The sequence below is a fragment of the Myotis myotis genome, unplaced genomic scaffold (genome assembly GCF_014108235.1).
Source record: "Myotis myotis isolate mMyoMyo1 unplaced genomic scaffold, mMyoMyo1.p scaffold_m19_p_9, whole genome shotgun sequence".
Taxonomy (NCBI): domain Eukaryota; kingdom Metazoa; phylum Chordata; class Mammalia; order Chiroptera; family Vespertilionidae; genus Myotis; species Myotis myotis.
The window spans coordinates 59,719,849-59,744,071 of record NW_023416401.1 but is presented as its reverse complement, the minus strand read 5'-3'; positions in this window follow the sequence as shown (position 1 = coordinate 59,744,071).

Below are 24,223 nucleotides of genomic sequence, written 5' to 3'. Positions count from 1 at the left end.
ACTATGCTTCACCTGTTGCCACACTAAAGTGACCCTGCCCATCCTGGCCTCTCGAATCTGGTTGCCTTCTGATTTGTCCAGTGGCCTGATGGAGCAGGCTCTTTTGGGGTACATGTAGGAGCAGGGTCCTCAGTGGCATCAAGCACAATTGACCCTGGTTAGCCCCTCTAGCTGTGAGCCTTGTTTTAAGTCCAGAGCCACGTACCAGCTCCTTGTGGGTAGACAGCCAAGCCCTAACCCTTCTTTGCTTCTGCCACTTGCCTAGCATGAGTAGCTGTGCACACTGTAGGCACTCAATCAGTGCTGAATCATCATCTAAATTTTAGTGAAAGACATGGATAACCAGAAAGAAATAATAATCTAATTCTTCCAAACATTTTTGTTAAGGCATGAGCTGTACATAGTGAAGTGTATACATTCTAAGTGTACAACCCAATGAATCTTTACTTTGTGTACACCCATGTAATCTCCACCCATGTCAAGAGACAGGATATTTCCAGCCCCCAGAAGTTTCCTCCCAATCAATACCCCTCAGAGATAACAATTATCCTGATTTCTATCATCATAGATTAGTTTGTCTGTTCTTGATTTTCATATAAATGAACCTAGCTCAGTGGTTGGCAAACTGCGGCTTGCGAGCCACATTTGGCTCTTTGGCCCCTTGGGTGTGGCTCTTCCACAAAATACCACATGTGGGCGCACACGTACAGTGTGATTGAAACTTCATGGCCCGTGCACAGAAGTCGGTATTTTGTGGAAGAGCCACACTCAAGGGGCCAAAGAGCCGTATGTGGCTCGCAAGCCGCAGTTTGCCAACCACTGACCTAGCTCATCTGCTTGTGTATATGAGATTCATTCTTGGTGTATATGGCAGTGTTCTTGAACTCTTTTTTAGATGAAGATTTTAAAAAGTGATTAGTGATTGCTGGTTATTGGTATCTACTTTGACAGTATGCTGTTCTTTTTAAAAAGAACCAAATGTCACCCAGCCTGTGTCACTCAGTGGTTGAGCACTGACTTATGAATCAGGTGGTCACGGTTCGATTCCAGGTGAGGGCACATGTCTGTGTTGCAGATTTGATCCCCGGTAGGGGACATGCAGGAGGCAGCTCATCACTGATTCTCTCTCATCATTGATGTTTCTATCACTCTCACCCTCTCCCTTCCTCTCTGAAATCATAAAAATATATTAAAAAGATAACCAAATGCCAAGATATTTATGGATCTAATACTGCCATGATAGTATGCATCCTCTGCCCCAGTTTAAAAAAAGAAAATATTTTGGTTTTGAGAGTATTCAAGTTCATTCAGGTTCCAAATGAAGTAGGATGAGTTTAATTATAAAAGGTGTCTGACCACATTCTTACTTTCTTTTTTTTTATATATATATTTTTTATTGATTAAGATATTACATATGTGTCCTTGTCCCCACGTTACCCTCTACCCCCCCAACCCCCCTGCTCATGCCCTCACCCCCCCGTTGTCCATGTCCATTGATTAGGCCTATATGCTTGCATATAAGTCCTTTGGTTAATCTTCCCCCCTTACCCCCACCCTCCCCTACCTTCCCTCCAAGTCCCGACAGTCCAATCAATGCCTCTCTGTCTCTGGATCAATCCTTGTTCATCAGTTTATGTTGTTCATTATATTCCACAAATGAGTGAGATCCTGTGGTATTTATCCGCTCTCCAGTTCCATCCATGCTGTGGCAAATGGTAAGAGTTCCTTTTTCTTCTTCCTCTTCTTAAAGAATACCTTTCAGCATTTCATATAATGCTGGTTTGGTGGTGATGAACTCCTTTAGCTTTTTCTTATCCGTGAAGCTCTTTATCTGACCTTCTATTCTGAATGATAGCTTTGCTGGATAAAGTAATCTTGGTTGCAGGTTCTTGCTATTCATCACTTTGAATATTTCTTGCCAGTCTCTTCTGGCCTGCATGGTTTCTGTTGAGAAATCAGCTGACAGTCGTATGGGTACTCCCTTGTAGGTAACTGACTGTCTTTCTCTTGCTGCTTTTAAGATTCTCTCTTTATCTTTTGCTCTTGGCATTTTAATTATGATGTGTCTTGGTGTGGTCCTCTTTGGATTCCTTTTGTTTGGGGTTCTCTGCGCTTCCTGGACTTGTAAGTCCATTTCTTTCACCAGGTAGGGGAAGTTCTCTGTCATTATTTCTTCAAAAAGGTTTTCAATATCTTGCCCTCTCTCTCCTTCTGGTACCCCTATAATTCTGATGTTGGTACGCTTGAAGTTGTCCCAGAGGTTCCTTACACTATCTTCATATTTTTGGAATCTCTTTTCTTTTTTCTTTTTCGGTTGGGTATTTTTTGTTTCTTTGTATTTCAAATCTTTGACTTGATCCTTGGGATCCTCTTGTCTGCTGCTGGATCTCTGTAAATTATTCTTTATTTCAGTCAGTGTATGCTTAATTTCTAGTTGGTCCTTTTTCATGTCCTCCATGGTCTCACTATACTTATTGAGGGATTCATTAAATTTATCGGCGGTTTCCATAAAATTCTTGAAAAACCTTATAAACGTGGCCTTGAACTCTATATCCAGTCGTTTGCTTTCCTCCATTTCTGCCATTTGTGACCTGTTTCTTTGTCTCCGCATTTTGGCAGCTTCCCTGTGTTGATAGAGTGGCCCTGCGCGCCAGGTGTCCTGTAGGGCCCAGTAGCTCAGCCTCCCCAGTTACCTGGGGTGGACACTCTTGGTGCCTTGGTTGTTGTAGGATCACTGGGAGGAATTGACCTCCAGGCCAATTGGCTGTGAGAATCAGCTGTGTCTAAAGTGGGAGAACTTCTGTGCTGAAGACACCCTTCTGGGGCAAGACTTGCTTCAGTGGGGCTTTGGTGCTCACTGTGTCTGCTCCCTGAGTGTGTCCCTTATGGATCTGAGGAGTAGCAATCTGGATGGTCCCCCTCTGACCACTGGGTACAGTGGCTCCTGGATCTAAGGAGGTGCTAATTCAGCCTCTGCCTGAGGCCACACAGCAGGAGCCACGAAGAGGCTCAGCTGTGAAGCAATGCAAGCCGCTGCGGGGCCTTGGGCCTTCTCTTGGAAGTTCCGGGTCTGCCTGGCTCGGCTACAGTTAGGTACATTCACATGCAAAAGCCTCTGCCGCAGCCTGGGTGGGGCGGGGTCTCAGGGAATCGAAGGGCGGATCAAGGAGCTATGGCTGATTCTCCGCCTGGAGTCGCGGGTCTCAGTGACCCGCTAATTGCTGCAAGCACCTCTGAGGGAAAGCCGCCTTCAAGTTCGCCCGCTGCCCGACAGACCAGCTTCTCCCCGTATGAGTCCTGGGTCCCCAGAGACTTCCCGGAACCGGAGTTCAGAGCAGTCGGGAGCTTGTGATTCAAAAAGACAGCCGCGTCCTCAGGTGCCACCCCCTTTCCTCGCGCGAGCGCGTGCGCGAGCCGCCGTACCTCTGCACTTGTACCTCTGCACTTCACCTCTGCAGCTCCTCTGGCTCTCAGCGTGCTTTTCTTTCCTTCTAGTTGTAGAATTTACACTCAGCCAGCCTTCCTGTTGTTCTGGATGATGTTTGCTCTGTCCTTTGCGGTAATTTTCAATTGTTGTGAGAGGCGGCAATTTCCCGGTGTTTACCTATGCCGCCATCTTAGTTTCTCCTACTTTCTTTTTTTTTAAATATATTTTTATTGATTTCAGAGAGGAAGGGGGAGGGAAAGAGAGAGAGAAACATCAACAATGAGAGAGAATCATTGATCAGCTGCCTCCTGCACGCCCCCTACTGGGGATCGAGCCTGCAGCCCGGGCATGTGCCCTTGACCAGAATCGAACCCGGGACCCTTCAGTCTGCAGGCCGACGCTCTAGCCACTGAGCCAAACCAGCTAGGGCCACATTCTTACTTTCTTGAGAGCATTCCAGGGCATATTCCTGTTGCTTTAATTCCCATTTCTTGAGTTACTAGAGAGGTCGAGTATTTTTTTTTTTTTAGGATCATCTGTCATCTATGTTCCCATGTTACATCCCTCAGGGAACCTTTGCAGAGGACTGGGAGAGTTAGGAAGCTGGAGGCTGCTCCGTCAAGATTATGTATGAGGGAGTGACCCAGACACGCCTTTGAATTGTCACCAAAAGGGCCACTCACCCCCAGACCCAAGGGAAATCAGTGTTCAGGGAAGGTGGGAAGAGTCAGGCTCTACTCTCTCTCAGGCCAGATTCAAGCATTGTCTGTTCTGATGGAACCCTTAGTGTCAACCCCGACCTTTAGCCCTGGCAGCACATTTGATTAGAACGTTCTCCCAGTGCACCAAGGTTGCAGGTTTGATTGCACCTGGGTCAGGGCACATACAAGAATCAACCAATTATTGCATAAAGAAGTGAAACAAGAAATAGTTGTTTCTCTCTGTCTTTCTAAATTCAATTAATAAAACAAAAACACCTTTAACCCTAAGAGCCTCTGAGCAGTTGATGTTTGGGGCCACACTGGAGGCTCTGACTCAGCAGGCCTAGGTTGGGTCTAGGAATCTGTTATTTTAAAGCTCCCAGGTGATTCCAGAGCCACATTGCCTGAATTCGAATCCCACCTCTGCCTGTTATCACTTTGATCTTAGGCGAACACTTGCAAAGCATTAGAAGAGCGCCTGCAAAAACAAACACTCAAAAGAGTTGGCTGCCATCACCACCACCATCATTGTCATTTCCGGCAGCACTGAACTGAGGACCAGATAGGAGCATGGGCTTATCCAAAGTCACACAGTGAGTCACAGCTAGTGCAAGGACCAGAAGGCCAGTGCCTTCTCTCCCAGAGACTGTGTTCCCTTGTCCATCCTGTAGCCAGCTAACCATTCTGCGCAACATCCCATCACACACTGGGGGCAGGGTGGTGGTGGCTGTAGTCTGCAGGGTGGGAACTTCCTGAAGGCTTACAGAACTGGGGGCCTTCCACCCACCACAGCATTCTACTTTCTTCCTCTTCACAGCCCTCTTTTCCTCCTCCAGACAGCCCTCTTTTCCTCCTCCTTTGGGGATTTGGGGGTTCGAAAGACCTGAGCCACCTCTGGATTTCTAAAGTTAGGACAAATATCTTGTCATCATTATCAAATCTTGCCAATTCCAATTCTAGAGTATTTCTGGAATGCAAGCCCGTTGCCACACCTGAGGCCAAGCCACCATCATCTTACCTGGAAACTTCACCCTCCCTGGTTTCCCTGCTGATGATTTGTTGCCTCCATTTCATTCTAGAACTACCCTGCTCCCTCCACGTCCCCCCACCCCCCAGCAATATATATATAATGGAATATTATTCAGCCTTAAAAAGAAGGAAATCCTATCACATGCTACAATGTGGATGATGCTTGAGGACATTATAAAAGAGAAGCCAGTCACAAATGGACAAATACTGTAGGATTATGAGCACACAGGGACCCGGGCCTGGCACCCCAAGGAGGCCAGATGGCCAGAAGAAATGCTGGACCACAAAAATGTCACCACCCTCCACTTCCTATTCAAAAATGCAGAGGCAATTGATTTTATCTCCCTTCTACCTGCATGAACACTGACCTGCATGCTCAATTGATCAAAGTTTGACCACTGCACGACCTTCCTAGGGTGAAGGTATGAGCAGTTGCCATTTTAAAAACATTTGTATTTATTTATTTTAGAGAAGGGGAGGGGAGATAGAAACATTGATTTGTTTTTCCATTTATTTATGCATTTAAGAGTTGCTTCTTATATGTACCCTCCCTGCAAGGGGATTGAACCCACAACCTTGGCATATCAGGATGAAGGTCTAATAAACTGAGCTACCTTGCCAAGGCCAGCAGTCCACTGTCTTGGCCCCACAGCTCCAGGCAATGCAACTGGAAAATTCCTGACTCTGAAATGGAAAATTCTGCAAGTCTGCCTTTTTCTTTTTTTTAATTTTTATTAATCTTTATTCAGATTATTACAGATGTTCCTCTTCCCCCCCCCCCCATAGTTCCCCTCCACCTGGTTCTCACCCCACCCCATGCCCTTACCCCCTGCCACTGTCCTCATCCATAGGTATAAGATTTTTGTCCAGTCTCTTCCCGCACCTCCCACCCCTCCTTCCCCCCAAGAATTGTCAGTCCACTCCCTTTCTATGCACCTGTTTCTATTATATTCACCAGTTTATTCTGACTTAATTTTTTAGGTTCACTTGTTGATAGATATTTATTTGTTGTCACTTTGTTGTTGATAATTTTTATCTTTACCTTTTCTTCTTCTTCCTCTTCTTCAAGAATATCCTTCAGCATTTCATATAATCCTGGTTTGGTGGTGATGAACTCCTTTAGCTTTTTCTTGTCTGTGAAGCTCTTTATCTGACCTTCAATTCTACATGATAGCTTTGCTGGGTAGAGTAATCTTGGTTGTAGGTTCTTGCTATTCATCACTTTGAATATTTCTTGCCACTCCCTTCTGGCCTGCATGGTTTCTGTTGAGAAATCAGCTGACAGTCTTATGGGCACTCCCTTGTAGGTAACTAACTGTTTTTCTCTTGCTGCTTTTAAGATTCTCTCTTTGTCTTTAGTCCTTGGCATTTTAATTATGATGTGTCTTGGTGTGGTCCTCTTTGGATTCCTCTTATTTGGGGTTCTCTTCGCTTCCTGGACTTGTAAGTCTATTTCTTTCATCAGGTAGGGGAAGTTTTCTGTCATGATTTCTTCTAATAGGCTTTCAGTATCTTGCTCTCTCTCTTCTTCTGGCACCCCGATAATTTGGATGTTGGTACGTTTGAAGTTGTCCCAGAGGCTCCTTACACTATCTTCATATTTTTGGATTCTTTTTTCGTTTTGCTTTTCCGGATGGGTGTTTTTTGCTTCTTCGTATTTCAAATCTTTGGCTTGATTCTTGGGATCCTCTAGTCTGCTGTTGGATCTCTGTATATTATTTTTAATTTCAGTCAGTGTATGTTTAATTTCTGACTGGTCCTTTTCAATTTTTTTTGGCATTCTCGTTAAGATCCTTGAAGGTCTCACTAATTTCCTCGGAGGTTCATAGAAGATTCTTGAGTAACCTTATAACTGTGGTTTTGAACTCTATGTCCTCCATTAGTTTGCTTTCCTCCATTTCTTTCATTTTTGACATGTTTCTTTGTCTCTGCATTTTTGGCTGACTGCGAGGAGCCACTGTGTCTACAGTGGAAGAACTGCTGTGCTGGAGACACCCTTATGGGGTAGGACTTGCTTCAGTGGGGCTTTGATGCTCACTGCGTCTGCTTCTTGAGTGTGTCCTCTATGGATGTGAGGAGTTGAAATCTGGTGTCTGACCAGGGGTACCCTGGCTCCTGGATCTCCAAGTCAACCACTGTGTGAGTCCATCCAGCAGGAGCTACAACAATATCAGCAGATTTATCCTCTTTGTTTGGAGTTTGGAAGTTTTGGAGCTCTCTGACCCAGCTACAGTTTGTTAGGCTGCAAAAGTGCAGGTGATTGCTTTGCGCTGCTGTGCACCACTTGGGTGGGGATGTAAATTGAGTGGGGTGGTGTGCCACGCCAGCACAACCAAGGGTGATCCCGAGTGGGGCGTGAAAGGATTAAGGAAAGACAGACAAGAGAATAATAGCTGGGTCTCGGTGGGACGCTGCTCCCTGATAAGGAGACAGCGCCAGCGCCCACAAGCCGTGTCTTTTTTTATAGCAGATGCCACGAGGCAAAGTAGGGGCGTAATCACGTTGTTTACAGCATTGTCGTGAGCGCCTACCCTACTCAACTACATGCACCTGAACTCGAGCACAAGGCACGTGGGGCTACGTGTTTGGACCATAGGTTCAAGCTTACAACCACAGCCGTTGGCTATAATTGTGCTGGGAGGGCCCTGCCCTCCAGCTGGGACTTGCACGTGGCAATGAGAGGACCCTGTCCTTTCATTAGTCCGAGGCTTAAACCTGGCCAAATCACGGTACCCGCGCCCCACAGGGCGGGGTCTCAGAGAACCACCAGGGCGGAGCAAACAGCAATGGCTGTCGTCAGCCTTCTCCGCAGACTCCACATCTCTGCGTCCCTGAGTCCTGCGCCCCCACAGCAACAATGATCCCTGCGAGCAGCTCTGTGAGAAAGTCACCCTCGCTTTCCGACCCGCTGCAAGACAGTCCAGTTTCTCCCGGTAGGAGTCTGGGACTGCAGAGTCTCACAGTAAATGAGTTCAGTGCATTCGAGAGCTTGTATCCACTTCCGATTGAAGAAAACCGTGCACCCAGGTGCAGCTGCCTTGCGCGCCCCTCCATACCTCTGTTCTTGGCGCCTCTGCACCTCCTACTCGGTCCAATGCGCTTTTTTCTTTCCTTCTAGTTGTAAAACTTGCACTCGGTCAGCTTTCCCATGGTTCTGGATGATAGCTGTTTTGTCTTATAGTTGTAGTTTTAATGTTGTTGTGGGGGGCAGCACGTACAGGTTTGTACCTTATGCCGCCATCTTGATTCCTCCTGCCTTTTTCTTTTTTTAAATATGTTTTTATTGGTTTTTAGAGAGAGAAGAAGGGAGAGGGAGAGGGAGAGAGAGGTAGAACGATAGGCTGCCTCCTGCATGCCCCTTACTGGGGATTGAGCCTACAACCCAGGCATGTGCCCTGACAAGGAATTGAACTGGTGACCTCAACTAACTGAGCCATACCAGGCGAAGCCCGCCTTTTTAAAAAAGCCCACCCACTTTGTCCTCCGCTTATAGAAGCAGCCAAGCAGAGCCAGCCCAGTGCCGCTTCAGGGGGCCTTCCTTCTGTGCTGCCTCCCTTGGGCATAAGTTTAATAAAATCTTTCTGGAAATTTCTCTGCTATGGGGTTTCCTCTCGATTTTTATCTTGGGGAACACCGGTAACAATTCCACTTTAATGAGGTATGTAGGGTAGTCAAACTCAGAAACAGTAGAATGGTGGTTGCCCTGGGTACAGGTTGGGAGGAGGGGCAAATGAGGAGTAGTTGTTCAGTAGGTATAGAGTTTCAGTTTTGCAAGATGACTGAAATGGGGATATTAGTAGTGTTGGGAGAATAAAATGAAAACGTTTTAGAGCTCTTTTGCACAACAATGTGAATATAGTTAACACCACTGAACTGTACACTTAAAATGGTTAAGATCATAAATTTTATATCATGTATTTTTTTGCCATCATTTAAAAAAAATCCTCCAAGGCTCCCCATAGCCTTTAGGGTAAAGCTGGACCCCTTCAGCTGGCCTCTGAGGCCCTCTGCACACTGAACGCTCCTTCTTCATAGCCACCTCCCATCAGTGCCCTCCAGCTCCATATTCTCCAGCTTTTCCAAGCTCTTCAGTTTCCCCAAACAGCTCACATTGCTCACCAACCAGCTTTCCCCTGGCTGTTTTCTTTGCCTGTAGTGTCCTTCCCTGAAGCTTGTCAGCTTTTTAAAATTCTAATCATCTTTCAAGAACCAGCTCAAAATGTGTCCTCCTCAATGAAAGCTTCTCTTAACCCCTTCTCCTCTAGGAAGAATCAAGGCCCAGAATGTACGCCCCTGACAGTTTTTACATCACTGCCATCACCACCTTAGTTACCATTTACTGAGGGCTCACTACGTGCTGAGCACTGTGCCAAGCAAAACATATGCATCAGTGTTTCATAATCTTCATGATAATCTTATATCATCCCCATTTTACAGATGAGAAAACTGAAACTCAAAGAGGGCCTCAGTTAATATAATATCCAAGATCACTCAGCTAGGAAGTTGTGGCATTGAGACTTAAACCTTCCTAATTCCAGAGGAAAGCTTTTAACCAATCAACCCTATTCCCTACCCCACCCCCCCAAATTATTGCATTGTCCATGTAGTGTTTTTCTACCTCCCCAGTTAGGGGTGGGTTGTGCCTTTGTCATCCTGGCCTTGCACAGAGGGGGTGCTCATTTCTTGGGAGTTTTGTCACATACCCTCCAGTAAGTTAGTGTCAATGCCAGCTCCCCTAATTCCACCACTTCTATTTTCCCTCCAGGAATTGGCAGATCACAAAAGAAACATCCCCAGCCAATCAATAAATAATAGTGTTGGATAATTTAAAATAAGAATCTGGGTTATTGAAGTTACAAATCTTTGGTCTTTATACTTTTAATAAAACATGTATCTATTAATAATGGATACTGATTTTGGCCTGCTTATGCTGAAAAGGGGAAAAAATGTCCAGTCAAAAGATGCTAATATTTTTTCTCGTTATCCAGCTTGGCTGCCAACTGCTTCCCTGAAAAATTGCTCATTATTAAAAATGTTTAAAAAATTTAACAGTATGAAAGGGAAATTGAAGGTGGGATGTTCAGCTTTATAGGCCTTCTGGAGACATCTCTTTTCTGGGTTTTGGTGGACCCACCTCTACGGGCTTCTCTCCTAGTCCTGAGGCTGCACCTTCTCAGGCTCACCTATTTTGGCCAAATTCTTCCCTGCCCCCACTCTCCCCTTCTCTTCCCTCCCCACCTCTCTTCTCACTTAACTCCCTTACCTTGAGCGACCTCACCAACTCCCATGACTATCAGTCATCTTTGCATGAAGGGAAATCACTCACCAGTAGAGAAGGTCAGAGAGGTAACAAAGGGACAGAACATACGGGGGCCTTGTAGGCCAGGTAAGGACTGTTATTTCAAGCATAAAGGAACCACTGGTGGTGAAAACAGAGGAAGGCATGATACGACTTATAGCTTGAAAACATATCTGGAGGCTGTGATTCAAATAGACTGGAGGATGATACAGGCAGAAGCAGGAAAGCTATTTAGGAGAATATTATCATAATTCAGGCAAGAAAAGATGGTAGTTTGAAACAGTAGAAACAGTGAGAGACTGTGAAGTGGTTGGGTACAGGATATAGTCTAAAGGCAGAGGCAATAGGATTTGCTGATAGATTGGCAGTGGGTACAAAAAAACAAGAAAGAAGTCAAAGATGTCTCCAAGGCTTTTGTTCTGAACAACTAAAAGGTGAGAGTTTTCATTTTCTGAGATGAGGAAGGCTGTGAGTGGATCAATGTTGGGGATAAGGAATTTAGTCTTGGAGGTGTTTAATTTGAGATGACTGTTGGATACAATGTTATGAACTAAGTTGTGTCCTCTTATTTTTATTTGTTTTCTTTTTTTAAAAAATAGTGTCCTCTTAAATTGGAGTTAGGATCTTCAAGGAGGTAATTAAGCTTAAATGAGGTTAAAAGGATGGGGCCCTTATCCAATAAACTGGTGTCCTTGAGACACCTAGCGATCTCTCCATTGCCATGTACAGAGAAAAGGCCATGTGAGGACACAGGGAGAAGGCCATGTGAGAAGCTAATTGTCTACAAGCCAAGTCTCACCAGAAACCAACCCTGTTGGCACCTTGATATTGGGCTTTCAGCCTCCGGAACTGTAAAAAAAAAAAAATGTCTGTTGTTAAAGTCATTCAGTCTGGGCCATCTCATATGGCAGGCAGCCTGAGCTGACAAATACAGATGTCTAAGAAGAAATGTCAAATTAGCAGTTGGATATATGGGTCCAAAGTTCAGGAGAAAGGCTAGAGTTATAAATTCGGGCATCATTATCAGAGAGATGGTATTTAAAGTCATGAGGCTAGATGAGATTGCCAATGGAGGCAGTGTAACAAAAATGAGAACATGACAAAGGACCAGACCCTGTGACCTTCCTATGTTGAGAAGTTGGGGAGTTGAGAAGACTGAGAAGTGGTCAGTGAGTGGGAGGAAGACCAAGAGAGTGGAAGGTCCTGGAAGCCAGATGACAAAGGGTTTTCAGAAGTAGAGAGTGCTCATCTATGTCCAGTGCTGCTGGTGGGATAAATAAGGTGAGAACTGAAGACTGACCATTGGATTTAACAACATGGAGGTCATTTGTGACCTTGACAGGAGCATTTCATTTCAATTTGGTCCCCTGGAGATAGAAGCAAAAAGGAAACCAAATTAAATCCATAACTATCATTTTTTTCCACTAAGAAATCTCCCAATTTTTTAAGACACCCAAACTTTTTCTGGGAATTTATGTGAATTTTTGCAAAGGGGGCATTGGGTAATATAATGAATATTGCCACAATGATTGGAGATTTTTGCCCTCTTTCCCTTCTGACAATTTGACCCAGGTACAAATGGCCATCCTGTGTGTCCATCTTAGTCCAGTTATGGAGGGTCCCACATGGAGAAACTTTACATGTTAACCTATCCCAGGGGCATAGGGGAAGAAGTGATTAAGTCTGCCTTGGGAGCTGAGAAAGAGGAGATACCATTGAGATGGGCCTCAAGAAGATAAATAAGAATCCTCAAAAAGAAAAAGAGGCAAAGGACATTTTATGTACAGGAAACAGCATGTGCAAATTCTAGCATGTACTTTCACTAAAAATTTATTTTTTTCTTTATTTTTCTCCCTCTTTCTCTCTCACAACTCTGTATTCACAAACATGCCATATAACTTAGAACTCTTGTTTTCAATGAACAGAAAACCCACCTCAAAATAGCTTAAATAAAGGGCATTTTTTGGTTCATGTAATTGAAAAGTCCAAGGATAAATTTAAGAAGTGGCTAAACTCAGGGACTCAAACAATGGTACTATAACCTGGTCTCTCTCCATCATCTGGCTCAGCCTTGCTCTATTCTGGATTAACTTCACACTCCACATGGTGCGAAGATGGCTGCCAACAAGCCTAGGTTTAAATCATCCCAAGGGAATTAAACAGAGCAGCCTCTCTCTCCTTTGTGCTTCATTGGCTCTGATTGAGTCAGGTGGCCATCCCTGAACAAATCACTGGTCAGAGAATTGAGATGTTTTGATTGCTACAGCTGAGAGACAGGCCCACCCCTAGCACTAAGGGTGGAATCAACTACATTTAAAGTACAGGGACTGAGAACTGGAAGGTAGAGGTCCCCGAAAGGAGGCCAAAAGCAACCTAATTGTTGGCAAAGAAGGTTGAATGGGCCCGGCCCACGTGGCTCAGTGGTTGAGTGTTGACCTATGAACCAGGAGGTCAGGGTTCAATTCAGGGCACATGCCCAGGTTGTGGGCTCAATCCCCAGTGTGGGGCATGCAGGGGGCAGCTGATCAATGATTCTCTCATCATTGATGTTTCTATCTCTCCCTCGCCCTTCCTCTGTGAAATCAATAAAAAATGTATTTTAAAAAAAGAAGGTTGAATGGACCTTTGACCACAAAAGCTCCGTATGTCTACTTCCACGGAGTGGGATGCTGATGCTCTCCCTGCCATATTAGAATCCTATTGTAAAGACAATTAGGTCTTTTAAAAAATATATGTTTTATTGATTTTATAGATAGAGGAAAGGAGAGGGAGAGATAGAAACATAGATGAGAATCATCATTGGCTGCCTCCTGCACGCCCCCCTACTGGGGATCGAGCCGATGACCTCTTTGTGCAGAGGATGATGCTCAACCACCTGAGCCACTGGCTGGGCAAGAACACTTAGGTCTTGATGATTACGTAGCTCACAGGGCAGTGGAGCTGCAGGAAGACTGAGCTCTGCGGCACAAGAAAGGGAGAGGCAGAGAAATGTGACTGGTTCCAGGCTTAGAAGTCGTCTAGCCTTTGAATTGGAAAGATAAGGGTATGAGACCAGAGAGGGTGAGGAACTTGTCTGAGGCTACAGCAAGTTCAAACAGAGCTGAGATTTGAACCCAGTTCATGTGAAGGCCAGAACCAGGCTCTGTATGTGTGTCTGGTAGCTGTCACATTCAAAAGCTCCCTGACAGCTCCTTATTTCCCTGTATATTTTTATAAGGTTGTTAATTACCAGCCATCAAGCTCGGCAAACATTTTGATAGGCTTTAAAGGCTCATGAAAACAACATTACATTTTAAGGCATGGTTTCCTAATTAATCTAATTAACTGTCAGCCTCATTTCCTGCTGGTTCTCAGACAAGGCAGACTGTGCTTTTCAGCTTCTGATTCAGCCCCAGTAGATAGGGTTTGGGGCTTTCATGGTCACAGTCTCCAAGTCAGGAAACTAACCAACATGTGACCCGAGGTGTGGGCTGTATGAAGCAGAGTCTAGATGCTCAGCATTTTGCCGACTTATTTTCCTGGATGATCTATCTTTAGGACGAACACACAGTGGTTTGGAGATGCCCCAGATTAAAGCAAGCACATGGATGACTGGCCACCTCACTGAGGACCATCCAAGAAGGCCAAGGTACAGACAGATTTTGGTTTCTTTCCCAGCGATGCTCCCTCTCCAGAGATCTGTCCTCACTCACAATCCTAGTCATGTGCCCTCCCCCCGCCCCCACCCCTACCCCTCACCCCTCAAACAGCTGATTTGACTGAGATGGTCACCTGACTCAAAGATGGCTCAGTTACTTCTGACCTGTGGCCTGACTGGAAAAGATGAACTGAGCCAATCAGAGGCAAGTCTGGGGATGGAGAAACAGAACTAGGGAAGGATGAATTAGTTTGCTGGGGCTGCCGTAGCAAAGTACCACAGAATGGGTGACTTAAACAACTGGAATTTATTTCTCACAGTTCTGGAGGCTAGAAATTCAAGGTGCTGGCAGGGTTGGTTTCTCCTCAGGCCCTCTCTCCTTGGCTTGCCGATAGCTACCTTCTCTCTGTGTCCTCATATGTTTTGTTTTGTTTTTTCCTCTGTGTGAGCATCCCTGGGGTCTCTGTGCATCCAAATTTCCTCTTATTATAAGGACACCAGTTAGATTGAAGTAGACCCCACACTAACAGCTTCATTTTAACTTCATCACCTCTTCACAGACCCTTTCTCCAAATACAATCATTTTCTAGGGTACTGGGGCATAGGCCTTCAATGTATGAATTTTGGGAGGACATAATTCAGCCCATAACAAAGGGCAAGCACTAGTGATGAAAATTCACATAGCACTTGGGCTGGGGCGAGGGAGTCATCATGGCTGATGCACTGCCCATAATTGTGAGGCCTCCTACTCTGAACACCTGGGACCTGCCACCTTCTGTATTGAGGGTTTTTATCTGGCTGCGTTCTGCTGAGGGCATTTAATCTGCGTGCAGGGAGAACCAATGTGTCAAAGTGTTAATGCCCAGAGAACAACCCTCCACTAATGAATGATGACAGTCAGGGATAAACACCCCAGCTCCCCAGGCCCTTTGGTGGGGTAACTCTGACCCATGCTCTCTCCACAGTTCTCTGGAAGCATCAAGCTCCATTGCAAGTGGTAACTGAGTGATCATTCATCCTTCCTTTCCCTGTCTCATTTTCCCACTACACAACCAGCATTTTCTGGGGGCACCTCCTAAACAAACTATGTGCACTTAAATCCTTGTCTCAAGGTCTGCTTCTGGGGGTGGCATGGAGACATGATGTGGCAATGGGAGCAGAGGAAGCTAGCCAGAGGGAAGGAGAGAGAAAAAGATTGGATCCCAAGAAAAAAATAAACTAAAAGGTCTCCTGTGTTCCTAAGGCTCTAGTTCTGTGTGAGGATGGCCTTGAGTTTATCTCCCTTGGCTCTCCAAGTAGTCATAAAATGGGTTGTGAGGTGTTCTGGAACATAAAATAATTTAGCCATTTCCCTATCTGTGCAGCAGATTCTCTTGGACTTTTCTAGAAACTTGCCTTTGAAATATGCAATTATAAGGTGAGAGTTGGTACCTCTTGTTCTGCAGGAAAGGTGTGCCACAAAGGATATTCTGTGGCTTCCATAAATATGCCCCTTAAAGTAAACCCTTGGTTTACACAGCTGAAGCTGGGGAGGAGTTGCAAATGGGCCAGGAGCTACCTGGGAAGTCAGGAATCTAGGCTCTGTGCCCCACCCTCTTTTTTTTTTTGGTGGTAAGAAACCAAGATTTATTGGGGGGGGGGAAACAAAGCTTGGGGGGATATATGACCCATTCTATATTACCCAAATGGGTTATCCCTATGCCCCCTTTTTTTTGTGATAAAACACAATCACAACCTTTCTGGTAAATTGGGATGAGTGTAACCAAAGCCCCTGAAGTAAAGGACATAAAGACCCACAGGGAAAATGACCTTTAACTGATGAGGAAGTCTGTCCTGGTGCCCAGTGTTCAATACTGGCTATTGCATTTTATAGGCTTTGTTCAGCAGCTTTCACAACTGATGCTTGGAAGGTTTGTTGTGGGAAAATGGGTTCCTCTAATGAAGGAATCTAGTCTGCTCAATTAGAACATCCCATACTTTTTCCCTCCTGCCTATGACCTTGGGCATGTTATTTTGCCATTATCAGCACAGCTGAATGTTAAGCTGAAGGATTAAGATCAGAACCTAAAAAATAAGGCCTAGGAGTCTGAAGTATTTCAGGGAAATGAGAGTATTATCATGACTGCATTTCTAAAATCCAAACACCCTACTGTTTAACACTTTCTATAGAAATTCCTTAGACTTTTTAGCCCTCAAACAGCATGTGGTGGGCATGGGTACCTTATGCCCTGTAGGGAAGAGGGGGAGGAATAGAACCAACACGGGCAGGGTCTGGGGTCACGGAGGAGTAGTGGGGCAGTTGGCTTCTGGACTAGAGGAGTTCTCATTCTGTCACAGTCGCAAATGAGGTGTGTCCCAGGTGATGGGGAAAATCTCAAAAGCAGCATCCATCCCTTGGGTCAGGTATAGCATATTTACAATGATAATGATGGTGAATAGGATAATAGCCATAACATTTGATTACAGATGAGAAAGCTTCACTCTCAGCAGTGCTGAGTGTCAGGTACAAGGTATAAAATCAGATTCTAAAAAATATGATTCAATGGTCAGAGGTAGGATGATGGAGAACGAATTAAGAAACAGAATCGTATTTGGGTCAGGATAAGATATTGGGGACCAAGGCTGTGAACACTTTGGGGGTGCCAGAAGCCAGCTTAGAGGTTGGACTGGCTCTGGGAAAGGGCTGGTTCTGGTGGCCCGAGGCCCAACAGAACTGAACAGGAAAGTCCTTCCAGTGGTTTCCATCCTTCATCCTCTAGTGCTCCCTGGCCCCCACCCTGCTTGACACTCCCCTGATGGATTTAAATTACTACTCTCAAAACTGCAAACTTGGGGCTGGTTCTCCCTCTTCTGTCCACTCACCTTCAAGAATTTAATGAGTTTGTCTAGGTTAAAATGGTTTATTCAAGCCCAATGCCAGTGGTATCACTGAGGAAGTAAATCCTAAACTAACAGAAGCTGAGTGTAATGTAAAATAGCAATTAGTCTCTGTTGCAGAGAGTAAGAAAAATTAATAAACTGCTGTTCAAATATTTATTAGCAGGAAAGACTAGACAGATACCCTTATTCTATAACTGGGGGCAATTGAAACTCAAGGAATTGTCTCGTCCTACATGGGAGAATCGGGCTCAGAAGTAATTCCAGGGAGCCAGAGGACCAGTGGCAGGTCAGAATGGGGGAGGCAAGGTCTCCAGATACTTCTCCCTTTCCCCTGCTGAAATCCGATTATGGATGTTCATCCTGACATGACTGTCACTGGCTCACCTCTGTGACACTTCCAGCCCCTTCCCCAGCCAGGGGCTCTGTCCTGAACCTCATCGTTGACCTTCCTACCATTTCCTTGCCTCTGTGTTCCCTTCATCCATACCCGCTTTTTGAAAGCCTTGGCAGTTCTTGATTACTCTTGATTACTCCTCTCCCTACACGTGCTGGAACTCTCCAACAGGCATCGCCAACCACCTGTCTTGTCCCAATCAGCCCCCCACCTAAGAGCTAGATAGAGGTAACTATAAAGACTGGCATTTGGAAGAAAAGAGCCTAGACTTTCTGTCTTGTGGGACATTGTGTCCAAAGATGGTCACCAGCCCTAGCCGGTTTGGCTCAGTGGATAGAGCATTGGACTGAAGGGTCCCGGGTTTGATTCTGGTCAAGGGCATGTACCTCTGTTGCAGGCTCCTCCCTGGCCCGGGCCCTGGTCAGGGCATGTGCAGGAGGCAACTGATCAATGTGTTTCTCTGACATTGATATTTCTATCTTTCCCTCTCTCTAAAAGTCAATGAAATAATATCCTTGGGTGAGGATTAAAAAATGACAACAGAAAACTAAAATGGTTACCAGCAATGCCTCCCAGCCCAGAATATGCATGCTGCCCTTTCTGTCAAGAGGTGGTGCCATTTCTTCTCCCTGGAATATGGCCTGGCTTTGTGACTTGGCTTTGACCTGCTGCTGTGCCAATTCTAGGCCTTGCCCTTAAGAAACCTGGAAGTTTCTACTCGTTTGGAGCCCTGAGCTACTGAGAAAGAAATCCAACTAACTTGCTAGAGAGTGAGGCCCAACCAGCCCCCAGTTGTTCAGGCCACCCTGGATGCTATCTTGGTAGATCCAGCCTAGGTAAACCCCCAGCTGAATGCCTAACTGACCCCAGCTAACACCGCATGGAAAAACTGCCCAGTTACCAGCCTTTGGAATTGTAAGAAATAAATGTTGTTTTGAGCCCTAAGATTTAAAGTAGTTTGTAAAATAGTGACAGATAATTAAGACACCAACCCTTCTAGAACTGGAGCCTGGCTCCTCCCTGCCATTTAAAAAAGTTGCCGAAACCGGTTTGGTTCAGTGGATAGAGCGTTGGCCTGTGGACTGAAAGGTCCCAAGTTCGATTCCGGTCAAGGGCATGTACCTGGGTTGCGGGCACATCCCCAGTAGGAGATGCGCAGGAGGCAGCTGATAGATGTTTCTCTCTCATCGATGTTTCTAACTCTCTATCTCTCTCCCTTCCTCTCTGTAAAAAATCAATAAAATATATTGTTTTAAAAAAAGTATATATATTTTTTTATTGATTTTTTTACAGAGAGGAAGGGAGAGGGACAGAGAGTTAGAAACATAGATGAGAGAGAAACATCGATCAGCTACCTCCTGCATACCTCCTACTGGGGATGTGCCCGCAACCAAAGTACATGCCCTTGACCAGAATCGAACCTGGGACCTTTCAGTTCTCAGGCCAATGCTCTATCCACTGAGCCAAACCGGTTAGGGCTCCTCCCTGCCATTTTAGATGTTGCAAAATATACTTTGACAATTTCAGGACCCCTGATTGACACATGTATTGGACCTGCCAGAACTGCTCTGTTGCCCATCGAACTTCAAGCCCAAGTGCAAACACTGATTCATACCTACTACTTGAACCAAGTCCTGTTTGGCCACTGAGGAATCAGAGACACGCTGTCAGCTTCCAAAGAGTTCACAGGCCAAAGGAGAGACAGGCAGGAAGATAACTTACTAAAATTCAGTGTGCAAAGTACTGAAATAGTAGTAGGACAAAGTACCATGAAAGTACTATGAAAGGTGGAGGGGAGCCCGGCCAGCATTGCTCAGTGGTTGAGCATCAACCAGGAGGTCAGGGTTCGATTCCCGGTCAGGGCACATGCCCAGGTTGTGGGCTTGATCCCCAGTGGGGGTTATGCAAGAGGCGGCCAATCAATGATTCTCCCTCATCATTGATGTTTCTATCTCTCTCTCCCTCTCCCTTCCTCTCTGAAATAAACAAAAATATTTTTTTTTTTAAAAAAATAAGAAAGGTGGAGGCAAGCAGTTATGCCCAGGTAGACAATTTGGGTAGGAGTTTTTGAGTGATCAGTGGAGAGTTCTGTAGGCATTTCATTTCCAGGTCATCATGATTCTGTGCTGTGCCCTGTGGCCCTTCTCAATGCCACTGCCTGTCCCACTACCCCTGGGTCTCCAGGGCTTGGCTTTAAGGTGGATTGAGAGGTGCCAGAGACAAGAACTTAGTGAGGAGGCAGGTGAAGTGATTAAGGTGACAGAGTCTGTGCTAGGATAGAGAGCTTAGGATTCAGAGGTGCTAGGCAACCAGCCCAAAGGCCATTGACTCCCAATTCAGTGCTCATTCTACTGCAGAGTGATGAAGTGTAATTCTGAAAGTGAAAAATACACAGGATTTGGTGGTAGGTACAAGCATGCTCTTGGCAGCTTTGAGATGTTAAGAAACTGGAAAGAATTTAAATGTCTACCAATAGGAAAGTAAGTAGTACATAACTTGTACCTACAATAGAATATTATAGAGGGGCTAAAAGGAATGAACTCATCCTATATAATAAAAGGCTAATATGCAAATTGTCCCCCTTGACTGGGAGTTCAACCGGGAGTATGACCAGGGGTGGGGTTGGCCAGCCAACCTCCCGTGGCCCCTCCCCCCAGCCAGCCTGGTCCTATGGGCCCCTACCTGTGCATGAATTCATGCACCAGGCCTCTGGTCTATATATAACATGGATAAGTCTTATGAACATGTTGTTGCATAAAAAAGTTTCAGATTGTAAAAAACCCCATGTATCACTAAAACTACATAAAACAATGTTACATATTTTCTATGGGTCCCTATAAAATATGTAAGTGTATTTTTAAAAGGTCTGGAAGGCACTTGCCAAATTCAATATTGGGGAAGGTGATGTAGAAAGGTGGGTAAAGAAGACTTGTGCTTTATTTATAATGTTCTGTATATGTTTTTTTTAAATTGTTAATCTTCACCTAAGGATATATTTTTTCCATTGACTTTTAGAGATAGTGGAAGGGGGGGAAGAGAGGAGAGAAAAGAGAAAGGAGAGAGAGAGAAGCATCAATGTGAGAGAGACACATTGATTGGTTGCCTCTCACACGCGTTGGTTGGGTGTCATCCTGTGCATCGAAAGGTTGCTGGCTCAATTCCCAGTCAAGGTACATGCCTAGGTTATGGGCTCAATCCCTGGGGGCATGCAGGAGGCAGCCAATAGATCTCTCACCTCTCTTTCTCTCCCTTTCTCTCTCTCTCTCTCTCTCTCTCTCTCTCTCTCTCTCTCTTTCTCTCCCTCTCTCCCCCCTCCCTTCCTCTTTCTCTAAAAATCAATAAAAATATAAGAACTGATATAATGAAATACTAATTAAAATAGAAAATAATGAATTAAGGATTTGATTCATGAACATTGTTACTCTCCCCAAATAATCAGCTCAAACCTGTACTCTCCAAGCCCTCATGGAGCTGAGGTTTTGCTGATGGGCGCCCCTTCATTTTGTGTCAGCCTCTGAGTGGTGGGAGAGTCCCTGAAGGAGAGGATGAAGATGTGCTGAGCCCCCATTGTCCAGCATGCCCTGTGTGGGCACAGGGCTGGTCGGGTGTCACTGAATCATCACAAGAATCCTATGGGGTGGGTATGACTCCTGTACAGATGAGGCATGAGAGGCTCAGAGAAGTCAAATAAGCAGCTCAGGTTCACACAGCATACTCGTAGAAGGATTTGAACCCAGGTCTCTCTTATTCCAAAAGCCATATCCTCTCCTCTGTATCCAGGAGCAAGATGAAGATAGGTATGGAGTCACCAGGGAGCTTGTAAAGCACACAGGTGCCCAGACCCCACCCTCAGAGATTCCCATGTAATTGGTCTGGGGTGGGGTCTGGGCTTTTTATTTTTATTTATTTTTTATTGATTTCAGAGAGGAAGGGAGAGGGGAGAGAGATAGAAACAGCAATGATGAGAGAGATCATTAAGCATCTGTCTCCTGCATGCCCCACACGAGGGATCGAGCTCACAACCTGGGCATGTGCCCCGACCAAAATTGAACTGTAACCTCCTGGTTCATAGGTTGATGCTCAGCCACTGAGCCATGCCAGCTGGCGGGTCTGGGCTTTAAAATTTTTTAAAAAAAATCTTTATTGAAGAGTTACATCTTGGAGAACCAAGATGGCGGCATAGGTTAACGCCGGAGTTTGCTGCTTTGAACAACTACTTCAAAAGTGAAACCAAAAAACGGAAGGGACATCACCCAGAACCACAGGAACGCTGGCTGAGTGGAAGTCCTACAACTAGGAGGAAAGAGAAACGCATACGGACACTCAGAGGAGGCACAGTGCTGAAGTCAAATTCTGAGGTGCGGAGTGCGCGGAGCGGGCTGGCGGCGGAGGGCGCGGTTGGCGTTTTCAATCGGGAGGGAGTCGCAGACTCTGAGCTCCAGATCCGGGCGAGTCTTTAGGGACCCAGACTCAAACGGGAGAAGCGGGACTGTCTGGCTTCGGTCAGAGCGAGTGCAGCTTTCTCTCTGAGCTTTGCAGCGGGTGCTGGGACTCAGAGAGGCAGAGCCCCTGGGGACAGGACTGAGAGCCGCCATAACTGCTCTCTCCGGCCCACCCTGTTGATCCTGTTCGACCCGCCCCGCCCAAGCCCTGCACACAGGCATTTGCTGGATAGCCTCAGGCAAAGGCTAGATTAGCACCTCCCTAGAGGACAGAAGTTCTCTCACTGCTGACACAGCTGATTCTCATAGCCACTTGGCCTGGAGGTCAAACCCTCCCTGGAATTAGCTACAACAATCAAGATTTAACTATAAGACTGCGAACAAAGACCACTAGGGGGTGCACCAAGGAAGCATAACAAAATGCGGAGACAAAGAAACAGGACAAAATTGTCAATGGAAGATATAGAGTTCAGAACCACACTTTTAAGGTCTCTCAAGAACTGTTTAGAAGCCGCTGATAAACTTAATGAGATCTACAAGAAAACTAATGAGACCCTCGATGCTATATTGGGGAACCAACTAGAAATTAAGCATACACGGACTGAAATAACGAATATTATACAGACTCCCGACAGCAGACCAGAGGAGCGCAAGAATCAAGTCAATGATTTGAAATGCGAGGAAGCAAAAAACACCCAACCGGAAAAGCAAAATGAAAAAAGAATCCAAAAATGCGAGGACAGTGTAAGGAGCCTCTGGGACAGCTTCAAGCGTACCAACATCAGAATTATAGGGGTGCCAGAAGATGAGAGAGAGCAAGATTGAAAACCTATTTGAAGAAATAATGACAGAAAACTTCCCCCACCTGGTGAAAGAAATGGACTTACAGGTCCAAGAAGCGCAGAGAACCCCAAACAAAAGGAATCCAAAGAGGACCACACCAAGACACATCATAATTAAAATGCCAAGAGCAAAAGATAAAGAGAGAATCTTAAAAACAGCAAGAGAAAGAAACTCAGTTACCTACAAGGGAATACCCATACGACTGTCAGCTGATTTCTCAACAGAAACTTTGCAGGCCAGAAGGGAGTGGCAAGAAATATTCAAAGTGATGAATACCAAGAACCTACAACCAAGATTACTTTATCCAGCAAAGCTATCATTCAGAACTGAAGGTCAGATAAAGAGCTTCACAGATAAGGAAAAGCTAAAGGAGTTCATCACCACCAAACCAGGATTATATGAAATGCTGAAAGGTATCCTTTAAGAAGAGGAAGAGGAAGAAAAAGGTAAAGATACAAATTATGAACAACAAATATGCATCTATCAACAAGTGAATCTAAGAATCAAGTGAATAAATAGTCTGATGAACAGAATGAACTGTTGATTATAATAGAATCAGGGACATAGAAAGGGAATGGACTGACTATTCCTGGGGGGGAAAGGGGTGTGGGAGATGCGGGAAGAGACTGGACAAAAATCGTGCACCTATGGATGAGGACAGTGGGTGGGGAGTGAGGGTGGAGGGTGGGGCGGGAACTGGGAGGAGGGGAGTTATGGGGGGGAAAAAAAGAGGAACAAATGTAATAATCTGAACAATAAAGATTTAATTAAAAAAAATCTTTATTGTTGAAAGTAATACAGCTGTACCCTTTTCCCACCATTGACCCCTTCTAGCCCGCCCCCTCCCCCCACCCCAGGCATTCAGCACGCTATTGTATGTGTCCAAGGGTTTTGCATATATGCATATAAGTTCTTTGGTTAATCTCTTGCCACCCACCCACTGGGCTTTTTCTTTTTTTAAGACTCTGTTCTGCCAGACTTGAGGACACTGCCTTAAGCTTATTCATTCTCTCATTCCCCCTGGACCAGGTATCAGGGGTGACCCTTCAACTGTGCCCTGCATTACTGAAGTGCTGTCGTTTTGAATAATGACTGTGAGAAGTAAATGTTTATTAAACTCTGGAATGCATCTTTTGCAAGATGGCTCACAAAGCCAGTGTCAAATTTTGGTTTCCATTTTCTCATTGTTTTTTATTAGGGAATGTGAGACATGTTCTTCAAGAAAAACCCCTGTATCCTTACCTTGCTTCTTCTTTTCAGCTGAACAGAAGAGCCCATAGTTATCTAGCTGATGATGATCTCTGCCTCTTTAGGGCAGAACTCAGGGTCTCATTTTTAAATCCTCACCCCAGAATATTTTTCTATTGAATTTTAGAGAGAGTGGAAGAGAGAGGGAAAGACAGAGAGAAATATTGATGTGAGAGAAACACATCGATTGGTTGCCTCCTGCACTCGCCCCGGGGAGGAGCCTACAACCAAGGTACGTGCCCTTGACTGGAATCGAAACTGGGACCCTTTGCCCTAGCCGGCTTGGCTCAGTGGATAGAGCGTCAGCCTGCGGACTGAAGGGT